Source organism: Meles meles, chromosome 19 (genome assembly GCF_922984935.1).
Source record: "Meles meles chromosome 19, mMelMel3.1 paternal haplotype, whole genome shotgun sequence".
NCBI lineage: Eukaryota > Metazoa > Chordata > Mammalia > Carnivora > Mustelidae > Meles > Meles meles.
In genome coordinates this window covers 53,676,871-53,688,401 of record NC_060084.1, presented here as the reverse complement: position 1 = coordinate 53,688,401, position 11,531 = coordinate 53,676,871, and the positions used below count along the sequence as shown (strand labels likewise).

At 42.4% G+C, this 11,531-nt stretch overlaps 2 pseudogenes; both read right to left on the bottom strand.

Moving 5' to 3' along the window:
• Positions 1–490: 490 nt before the first annotated feature.
• On the bottom strand, positions 491–1,637 carry LOC123930565 (annotated as a pseudogene).
• A 7,708-nt stretch (positions 1,638–9,345) lies between these two features.
• Positions 9,346–11,325, bottom strand: LOC123930564 (annotated as a pseudogene).
• Between the last annotated feature and the right edge of the window lie 206 nt (positions 11,326–11,531).

Below are 11,531 nucleotides of genomic sequence, written 5' to 3'. Positions count from 1 at the left end.
TGGATGGATCTAGAGGGTATTATACTTAGCGAAATAAGTCAACCAGAGAAAGACAACTAACAACTATCATATGATCTCCCTGATATGAGGAAGTGGGGCTGCAACATGGGGGATTTGGGGGGTAGGAAAAGAATAAATGAAACAAGATGGGATCGGGAAGGAGACAACCATAAGAGACTCTTAATCTCACAAAACAAACTGAGGGTTGCTGGGGGTAGGAGGGCCAGGAGAGGGTGGTGAGGTTATGGACATTGGGGAGGGTATGTGCTATGGAGAGTGCTGTGAAGTGTGTAAACCTGGCGATTCACAGACCTGTACCCCTGGGGATAAAAATACATTATATGTTTATAAAATATAAAAAATAAAGAAAAACCATACTATGAGTGAAGAAAACAAAAAGATGTTCTGTTAGTGTCTCATCATTGTACTGGGGACCCTGAGGGGATGAGTGAATTACCAACATTAGGAACAGTAAAGGAATTCCTACAATTTACGTGTTTCTCATAACATGAGGGGATTTTATGTTCCTTATCCAGGCAAAGCAGACCATGGATATCCTGGGGTCACGGCTCATGAGCAGAAAGGGGCTGAGGATTGGGAAACACAGATCGATTATCAAATTGGTGTTCAGAAGGTACCAGCTGAGATGATCAAAGATACCTAAAATAATACGAAAGATAGAGGAGAGGGTGTTAAAGTAGACAAAGGTGCTCACCAGGAGAAAGATGGTTTTGGTGGCTGTAGACTCAGGTGTCAATGTGGAGATGCTGGTCCTACGAATATGTTGGACCCTCTGCTTGTGCCTGTACAGGTGGAAGACCATGGAGCTGCTGGCCAAGAGCATGAGCCCCAAAAATACCACATCAAGGAACGAAAACAATGCTAAATACAGCAAGTCTCTGCTTTTCTCATGACGAGTAATTGAACAGTATCCAAAACTTTTCCTATCTGTGATGTTTTCATTGTTCAAAGTGATAGTCATAAACAAAGTATACAGGACATTTACCAATAGGTGCAAGACCCAGCACAAGACAATTGAAGGGACAATGCACTTGAGATGACATTTTCCTTTAAGTGCTGCCCACCTGGAGTTCCTGGGGCTTATAGTGATGGCTTGGAAGACACTCAGGAGGCAGGTGGTTCCAATGGACACCCCCCTGCCCACTCCACAAACATAGGGGAAAAATTTGCATCCAAAATCACTTAGGATGTGACACCACCTAAAGGATGACATTGTATTGTGTATTCCAATAGAGAACAGGACCATAATGTTGCCTACAGTCAGGTTTTTGACAATTGAATCTGTGGGCCTTGGCTTACACCCAGCAAAATCAAGGAGGAGATAATGGTAAAGAAGACAGAAGTTCCCCAGAATTCCTACTACAGTCTGTATTAAGAAGATCACTGCTATTGTCATATCCCTAGTGGCCTGTCAGTTCTCAGTCAAATATCAGTGACTGATCTCTGTTTTCTGGACCAGAGGATCCTGCATGGGAATATCACGTGTGGGCCACACATGTCAACTGAAATCTGATATTCTTCACATTTCTACACTCCCTACTTTGAAATACTAAACTTCTTCTGTCATTTAGGGCCTTCAAATAGTTACGTACACAACCATTACCCAACACTTGCATGTGTGAATCGCTGGTTTAATGGCCACCCATGGGGGTCACATCTTATTTCTCACAGATTCATGAGGCATTCCTCACTGCATTTCTCATAAAGATGAGGACAAAAGAGTTACACAGAGGTGAACTGCTTTGTCTAAATCCACTCACCAATCCAGGATGGGGACTGGAACCGGGCTGGGCTGGTCACAAGGCTAGTGCCCTGAATCCATAGTATACAAAAATACTAGACAGCTGTGGTTCTTTAAATAAACCAGATCTCAATTGAGTCTTATGTTTGCACCTTGTCATCTGACTTGAGATTGCTGCCATATTTAAATTTTTCTTAATGATGAGTTTTCACTTATTTAGGAAGACTGTTCCAAACCAAATATGAACTTAAATAAAGCTTTAGAGTTAGTAATAAACTGTAGATGCACTGGTTACAGTACGACAATGATGCAGGACCCTGTCCCACCACAAGCAGGACTAAAAGAATGCAAGAATGACTCAAAATGAGCATGGCAACAGAAAGAATCCTTTGCTTTCATTCCAGGACCAAATGTACAAGGTATAGACTCGCACAAGAAGCAACACTGGCAGATTACATTGTGTAAAGTAGAAACAAAATAACGACTACATTCAGATCATATATGTATGTATTTATGAATACCTGATGAAATAACATTAGTAGCTGTAAAGAGAGATCTGTACAAGATACTGAAATACAAGACATGGAAAAAGCAATGTACAGTAGAAACCTTGTATCTTGTATAAGTGACATAGTAATAGAAATAAAAAGAATTTAAAAATTTAAAAAATAAGTGACGTAGTTTCTGAATTTGTATTCTAATATTTAATATGAGCATATACAAGAAAAGATATATTAGAGCCTAAAAATCATGTCTGAAATTTATTAAGTTCTATTTTTCTTAAATGATGCTTCCCTACTTTAATGGGAAATGTCCCTCCATGACCAATTGATACACAAGTATTTAATCCATTAAGCACTTCATAGACCCAGAGTTACAGAAAACATGTCCACTCCAGCAACTGTGATCTGACACACTGTGTCTGCACATGATCACATGATTTCTATACATACATCCAACATTTATTACAAACATGGAGGTGCTATGCGTGCACATGTCGAGATCTGCAAATTATGCTATGGCTCCAGTAACACAGACTCGACAGCAGACTCACTCCAGAATAACAGTCCTTAGGCATATTAAAATTACAGATCTTCAGAGAAAGTGTTGAACTACTTACTATATTGTACCTGTAAAAAAAAATGTGACTCTGATGGTAAGTAACTGGAATTAAAATTAACACTTTAAAAAGTCACTTTGGACGACCTCTCTGACGAAAACACAACAGTCACTGTCAGGGAGGATTCTACTCTGTTGCCTCAGGAGTCATCAAGGGGGGTGCTAGTCTAGCATCCACATCTCTCTTTACTGACTCAGCTCCTGCCTCAGGATAGATTCCAACTCCATGCCTGGCTTCGGCACTGGATCTCATTCATACACAGAAATCCCCCTTTGCCCACTATGCTCTCGTACCTGGACTCCTGAGACAACTCCTTGCCTTCCAGATTGAACCCACCAAATTCTTCCTGCTGCCCAACTGGAGAGCTCAGGGTGATGGTCAGAGCAGGCAGTACAGGTGCAAGAGGACTGCTGGGCACTGAGATGTGTTTTCATGACTCTGGGAGCTCCCCTCCCTTCACAACTGCAATTATCATTTCACCTGAAGCAGCATTGGACTGACAGGCTTGGGAGCTGAGAATATTTTTGAAAACCTTTCTCCCAGTTGCCAATTATGAAGAACAACTAGTTGCTAGCTAGAAACAACAAGTTTCTAGCTAACAACTCTTTTTCTTTAAGATTTTATTTATTTGATACACAGAGATCACAACTAGGCAAAGTAGCAGGCAGAGAGAGAGAGGGGAGGAGGCAGGCTCCCTAGGGAGCAGAGACCCCCATGTGGGGCTCAATCCCAGGACTCTGGGACCATGACCTGAGCTAAAGGCAGAGGCTTTAACCCAGTGAGCCACCCAGGTGCCCCTAGCTAGCAACTCTTATGAAACTGCTGGCGTGTGGTAAAAGGACACAGAGCCTGGGGGAAATAAGAAGTATGGGTAGAAAACACTGGCGCTAAACAGAGAACGCTGGAGAGAAGAGTGGGTGTGAGGGATCCAGAGACTCTGGGGGGAAGGGGAGGGTGACAACATGGAGAGACAGAAGTGAAAGTTTCCAAGTTATGAACATGGCCTCTCAGGAGGAAGGAAAGTCACAGTGTCTCACCTGGACCTGATTTCTGAGAAAGACCTTTTCCCTTTGATCCCCAAGTTTCCAGGCCTCTTTCTCATTATCTGGAAAAAAAAAGACACATTTTAAAGATGCCCTTTACATACATAATGAATCTTGAAACACTGAAAAAAACAACCCTAATTGTGTATTTTTAAAATCTTTTATGTATGTATGTATGTATGTATGCATGTATGTATGTATGTATTTTTGTTGGACAGATAGAGATCACAGGTAGGCAGAGAGGTGGGGGAGAGGGAACAGGCTCCCTGCTGAGCAGAGAGCCTGATGGCAGGGTTCAGTCCCAGGACCCTGAGTGCTTGACCTGGGCTGAATGCAGAGGCTTAATACATGAGCCACCCATGTGCCCCACTAATGCTGTATTTTATGGTGACTAACATAACACAATAAAAAAAATCTTTTATAAAAATAAAAGAAGCAGGGAAATGTTCCCTCAACTTTTGTTGTCAGGAAAAATAAAGAAGTAAGTAAAAAGATTCCCTTTTCGAAAGCATCAACATACCCTTGTATTATGGGTTGAACTGAGTCTCCTCAAAATTAATATGTGAAGTCTTAACTCCCAGTACCTCAAAATATGGCCTTCATAGGAAATAGGTGCTACTGCCCCTCGGAATAATTTTTTTACTTAAACTATAGCCACTGGAGGATATTACTAGTTGCCAATCACATTTAGATATGGCCTTAAGAAAAACATATACCGGCAACAGGTCTTTGGGGAGAAGGACGATACACGACCGTGAAGCTGGGCAGCTGGGGATGCCCGGCTAGCTCAGGGCGGAACGCCGCCTGCTTCAGGGAAGCTGAGCACCTGGGAACAACCGGTCAGCTGAGGGTGGAATGAAATACTGCCTACTTCCCTTTTCCGGTATTGCTCCTTTCTCTTCCCAGAAGCGCCCGTTGTCTTTTAGATGAGTCCTTTGAATGTGCTTGGTTGACTATAAACTTTATCCTCCTTCTTGCTTGTCCACAAGACATGTGACTAGCGTTTGACCTTCATCGATTCTTCTGTTGGCTATTGTTTCTATCTAATAAAAGTGAGACAGTGGAGTTGCTCATGGCCGCAGTCTTTTCGACTGTTGCCCCCTGCTCCAAATCACTTGCAGCTGTCTTGTTTGTGCCTAATTCTTCTCCCATCGCCAACTGGAGGCGGCAAATAGGGTCATTCAAGATAGAATCTGGTAAGATGAGATCAGGTGGAGTTGGGTGGCGGCTAGTCCATCATGACTGGTATCCTTACAGAAAGAGGAAATCGGGGGGAACACAAATTTGTTTGCCACAAGCAACGAAGAGATTGCTTGGATAGAGCCTTTGAGAGTAGCTCCACCATGACCTTCCGAGGGAACATGGCCCTGAGGGTGCATGGGTGGCTCAGTGGGTTAAGCCTCTGCCTTTGGCTCAGGCTGTGATCTCAGGGTCCTGGGATCCAGTCCTGCATCGGGCTCTCTGCTCAACAGGGAGCCTGCTTCCCCCTCTCTCTGCCTGCCTCTCTGTCTACGTAGGATCTCTCTCTCTCTCTCACTCTGTCAAGTAAATAAATAAAATCTTAAAAGAAAAAACAGAACACCCCATGCAGAGCAGACTCTGTTGTGTCCCCTTGGGCTAGAGCTTCAGCTCCGCTCTTAGAAATGTGTCCGAGAGACTCAAAAACTCACAGAATGAAAATGGGGGGTGAGTAGGGCACAAGTGATGGTGTTTGTGAAAGTCCCCAAGTGATCCTAACTGGGAACCCAGTACCATGGACCATTTAGCCCCACACTACTTCTCAAATTGAAATGAGCCTGGGAATCATCTGGGTATCTTTCTGAAAGAGCTTCTGTGGGGTGTTCCACTCTAATAATAGGCTTCTGGTCATCCTGCATCTGAGAGCTGACTGTGCTCCTCCAGGAGCCTGAACATCTGTGGATACACCCTCTCTCCCCAGTCACCCTGACAATCAAACCACAGCTCCTGCTTCTCCCTAGAAGAAGCTCAACCACACATCTAGGGTAACAATATTTCCTCATCACTTTAGCCTCTGAGCTCAGGCACTCAGGAGGTGCCACCATCATCTGTGTCTAGACGTTGTGCTCCAAGGTGCTGCCTGAACTCAGGATGACAGACACAAGCTGAGACACCGACAATGAGGGACATTCTGCAAAACAAAGACAGCATTTCTCAATACTGTCACTATCACTGAGGACAAAGACGAAGCCAGAGTGGTAACTGATCTTGATTAAAGACTAAAGAATGAAGCCAATAAAATAAAGCCCTGACATGACTGGATCCAAGATTTCTGAGAACAGACAAAAATGACATCATTGTGACACTGCAGGAAATCTGTGTATGGACAGGGAGTGAAATGAAGGCATAACACAAATGTTTCTTACATATGTTTTATTGTTTTATTGTGTTAGGAAGGAGAATGACCATGGGGCAACTGCCTGGCTTTGGTGGTAGAGGGTGTGACTCGATCTCAGGGAGCACATTTCACTTTTTTCCTCATTTGTTTATTATGATTGATTGATTGATTGATTGATTGATTGATTTTATTATTCAGTTAGCCAACCTATAGTACATCATTAGTGTTTGTTGTAGTGTTCAGCAATTCAGCAGTTGTGTGTAACATCCAGTGCTCATCACAACACGTGTCCTCCTTAATATCGGACACCTGGTTACCTCATTGCCCCACCTTCCTCCTTTCTGGAACTCTCAGTCTGTTTCCTGGAGTCCAGAGTCTCTCAAGATTAGTCACCCTCTCTCTTTTCACTTGTAGAAAACTCTGACAAAGCTGGGGGCATCACGTTGCCTGACTTCAAGCTATATTACAGAGCTTGGATCACCAAGACAGCATGGTTCTAGCACAAAAACAGACACATAGGCCAATGGACCCAGATATGGACCCTCCAATCAATGGTCAAATAATGTTCGACCAAGCAGGAATAACAGATCCGATGGAAAAAAGACAGTCTCCTCCATAAATGGTGCTGGGAAAATTGGACAGCTATATAGAGCAAAATGAACCGGGACTATTCTCTTACACCATACGGAAAGATCAACTCTAAATGGATGAAAGACCTCAATGTGAGACAGGAATCCATCATAATCCTAGAGAAGCACATTGACTGTAAGCTCGTCGACGTCAGCCACAGCAACTTCTTTCCAGACGTGTCTCCAAAGGCAAGGGAAAGAAAACCACAAATGATCTATTGGGACTTCAACAAGATAAAACATTTCTGCACAGCAAAGAGCAAAGGAAACAGCCAACAAAACAGAGGCATCCCACAGAATGGGAGAAGATATTTGCAGATGACACTACAGATAAAGGGCTGATATGCGCCTCTGCCTTCGGCTCAGGTCATGATCCCAGGGTCCTGGGATCGAGCCCCGCATCAGGCTCTCTGCTCTGTGGCGAGCCTGTTTCCTCCTCTCTCTCTGCCTGCCTCTCTGCCTACTTGTGATCTCTGTCTGTCAAATAAGTAAATAAAATCTTTAAAAAAAAAAAGGGCTGATATGCTAGATCTATAAAGAACTTCCCAAACTCAGGCGCCTGGGTGGCTCAGTTGGTTGAGCAAATGCCTTTGGCTCAGGTCATGATCCCAGAGTCCTCAGATTGAGTCCCACATTGGGCTTCTAACTCCGAGGGAGTCTGCTTCTCCCTCTGATACTCTCCCCTCTCACGTATTCTCTCACTCTCTCTCTCAAATAAATAAAATCATTTAAAAAAAAAGAACTTCTGAAACTCAACACCCAAAAAACAGACAGCCAAGTCAAAAAATGGACAGAATACCTGAGCAGACACTTCTCCAAAGAAGAAATACAAATGGCTAGCAGGCACATGAAAAAGTGTTCATCATCATCAGCCATCAGGGAAATTCTAACAATGAATCATGGAACACTACATCAAAAACTGGATGGGGAGATGAACCATGAGAGACTGTGGACTCTGAAAAACAACCAGAGTGTTTTGAAGGTGTGGGGGGGGTGGGAGGTTGAGGAACCAGGTGGTGGGTAATAGGGAGGGCACGCACTGCATGGAGCACTGGGTGTGGTGCAAAAACAATGAACACTGTTATGCTGAAAATAAAGAAAGAAAAAAAAAGAAAAAAAAACTAACAATGTACTGCATGGTGACTAATCTAGCACAATTTTAAAAAACACATTGAGGTATCACTTTACACCAGTTAGAATGGCCAAGAGAAATTTGTATGTATGCCATCAAAGTGAGATCTAAATTTACATACCAACAGAATTTCTAATACTCCCACACTGAAGACCACCCCTACTCTCATTCGCAGTGGAATGACCAAAGAAATTCTTTTATATATACACAATGGAAACATATACAGCAACGTCCATGGATGACCAATAACAGCATGCAGCAATAAATTCACAAACAACAGAAGGAAGGGCAAGAGCAAATTACAAATACATCCAAGCTCTAGTACTTACTTTACACCAAATGCAGAACAAGCTAAAGTGACCTATGATGTTTCGGGTCAGAGCAGTGATGATCCTGAGGACTAGTGTCTGGTAAGGAGCACAAGGGGCTTCTTGGGGGGCGGGGGTTCTGACAATATTCTATTTTGCGCAGTTGGTACCAAGTACACAAAGGTGATCACTGTGTAAACTTCCATTGAGCTACACACTTGTGACTACTGAATGTGCCTTTAAATTTTTAAAATACACCTCACCAATCAAACAATGGGATATGGTAAATGGGTTAAGATTGTGCTTAAATTACAAAGGTGGGGTTTCATAGCACATAATGAAATGACATTGTGATTAACATTTAAATATAGGTTGAACTATCTTGGTAAAACTAAGAAATAAGGCTACACAACTCAAAACAAGGGGTCAATTATTATACGAAATAATAATGTAAAACTCAGGTAAAATTGACTGAAAAGAAGTTTACATATATAAAGAGAGGAAATAAATCCAAGTGATACATAAATGTATGAATTATATTAAATGTAAATAGCATTATCACTCCTTTTATTTTTATTTTTTTACAAAAAAATACACATTTATTATTTTAAAATGTTTCTTTCATGGAAAGATTAGGAAAATAACACTATGAGCTGCTAACAAAGTCCTGGCATTCAGGAGTCAGCCATCCTGAGGTTCTCTGAGCTCATGTGAAGGGGTGGCACAGCACATATGGGGAGTATGTGGTTCCAGACCTTTTGGAAGCCCAAGGAGCCTACACAGCCCACACAAGATGCCCTGGCCAGAACCATCAAAAAGAACTAGAGGGAAGCAGGAAACTGCTTCTCAGAAGGGCCAGGACAGGACAGGACAGCCTTGCCCCTCCCAACAATGGAATACAGAAGAGTCTCTTAGACACTTGGTCTAACTTTAGAAGAGGACACCCAGGGGCCTCGTGCTCAGTGTGTTACACAAAGGACTGTGTCTAGGAAAAGCTATGACCTTTCCCAGGACAACTTGACCCACCAAGTTTCCCTGGTGTGGCCAAAGACTAGAAGTATCTGTGGTCTCAGCCCATGACGGCTGGTGGGTGAAATCTTGGTACTTGAAATCCTGTCCATACTGGAGAAAACAGCCAGGGTGAGCAGCTTAAGCGGCAGCAGCTGGGAACCACAGAAGAGCAAGATGCCGTCCACGATGACCTCCCAGCGGAGCACAAAGGTCTGCGGCAGGGGGCAGTAGGGCAACAGCATGGCAGACAGGAAGGTCAATCCCATATAAATACCAAGTGGCATCTTTCAAAGGCAGAGGATTCCTCTTGTACCAAAAAAGAGTCACACCCTTTCAGTTCTGAAGCTCAGGAGAGGTATAACCAAGTCCACTACTAGACTGGGCGTTGGAGATGGTAGCAGGAGAGATTTGTACAGAAATATGACGAAAATGAAGAGTAGGAGTAGGCAGCATAATACCCCCCACTTAGAAAGAACAGGATTTCGAGGGGGTGGAGGACAGCCCTTTTCCTCCAGACTGTCACCTGGCAATGCCATCTTCACACTAATTAGCTCACTTAAAATCAAATATGTTTCTTCTCTTCACTGGGTATTATTTCAAGAGATATGGCAAAATAAGAGAGCTAAGGTAGGAAAATGAAAAGTGCATTTCATGGATCTTTAACAATCAAACAGTTAGCATGGAAATATACGCGTCAGATCACATAGGCATTGACTTGGTCATTACAATAGCTGATACTATTGAAAATTTTCCCCAGAGGACAAAGCTCCATTACATTGATTGGTGGATAGCAAACATGATTAACTCTGCATCTATATTGCATATTGGCACAGAGATCATACAATAGATCCTTACATGCACAACTGTAGCTATGATGTGTCAATATCTACCTTTTCTTCTTCTTGTGTTGTGATCTAATTTGAAGAAAATATTTAAGGGTTTCATGTGAGCTCCAATAAGTTTCACTCTGTTGTACAAACTTCTACATATGATCTATAATTATCTCTATCTATATCGATAAGCTATACAAAATATAGATACATTATAGATATAGATTAGTATAAATATGTTTGTAAATATATATACATACACATAGGTATATAAACTACAAAATTCTACATGCAGATAGATATCTCCATACAGATGTAGATACATACATAAACTGTATAAAAATCTCTCCTAGGCGTACTGGGTGGTTGAGTCCATTGAGGGACTTCCTCTTGGTATCATCTCAAGTTGTGATCCGGTGGTTGCAGGATGGAGCCCCGAAGTCAGACCCCATGCTCACTACAAACTTGGCTTCAAATTGCGACTCCTTCCCCCTCTCCCTCTCCTCTGTCCCTCCATGGTCGCACACACACGCTTTCCTCTCTCTCTCTCTCTCTCTCTCTAAGCTAAAAAAAATTAAAACTTTTTTAAAAACTCCCCTAAAATTGAGGAAAATTGAAAACCAAGGAGCCACAAGCTCGAACATCAACAGAAAGGATGTATGTCTCTGCCTTTCAAAGAACTCTCCCTTCACAGCTCCAAATTCACTGGAAGGCCCCACCATAAACTACTCTCCTCACTTCAGGAACATGAGTGTTCACCACCAAACCTCTTTCTTGCCAACAAGCCCAAATCACGTCCTCAAAAGGAGAGAGAAATCTGCCTTCCACAGAGGCCAATTCTATGGAATTCATGTCATTTAAAATTGATACAATCACCTGATGTTCTTTAAGAGTTAGGTAAAATGTAATTCTATGCTCACCACTACCCATTTCAGTTCAATCTGTCTATTTCTACCTGAAAATGTTTACAATGCTCATCTCCCAAGCTCCCATGACATCATACTTCACATGACTGACTACGGCCTCTCTAGTAGGAAAACAACAAAGTAATAACTGGCCCCCCAAAACTATACTCACTGGTTGAATTTCCCCTCCAGTACAATTCTCTGCAGTTTGCCTGATAACTTGACACATGCTGATCCATTTTCATGGTCCTTTTCCTATACTTCCATGACAATTTCACTTCTGGGAAATTTAACATAATAAATTTACCTGACACACTCAAAGACTTCTCTATAATACCTAGATCACTTCAGGACCTGGAGTGTATAATTGTATAGTTTCTGTGCTCCTCCACTGGCCATTAGCAAAACTTCAATCACACGAGTATTTATAAGATA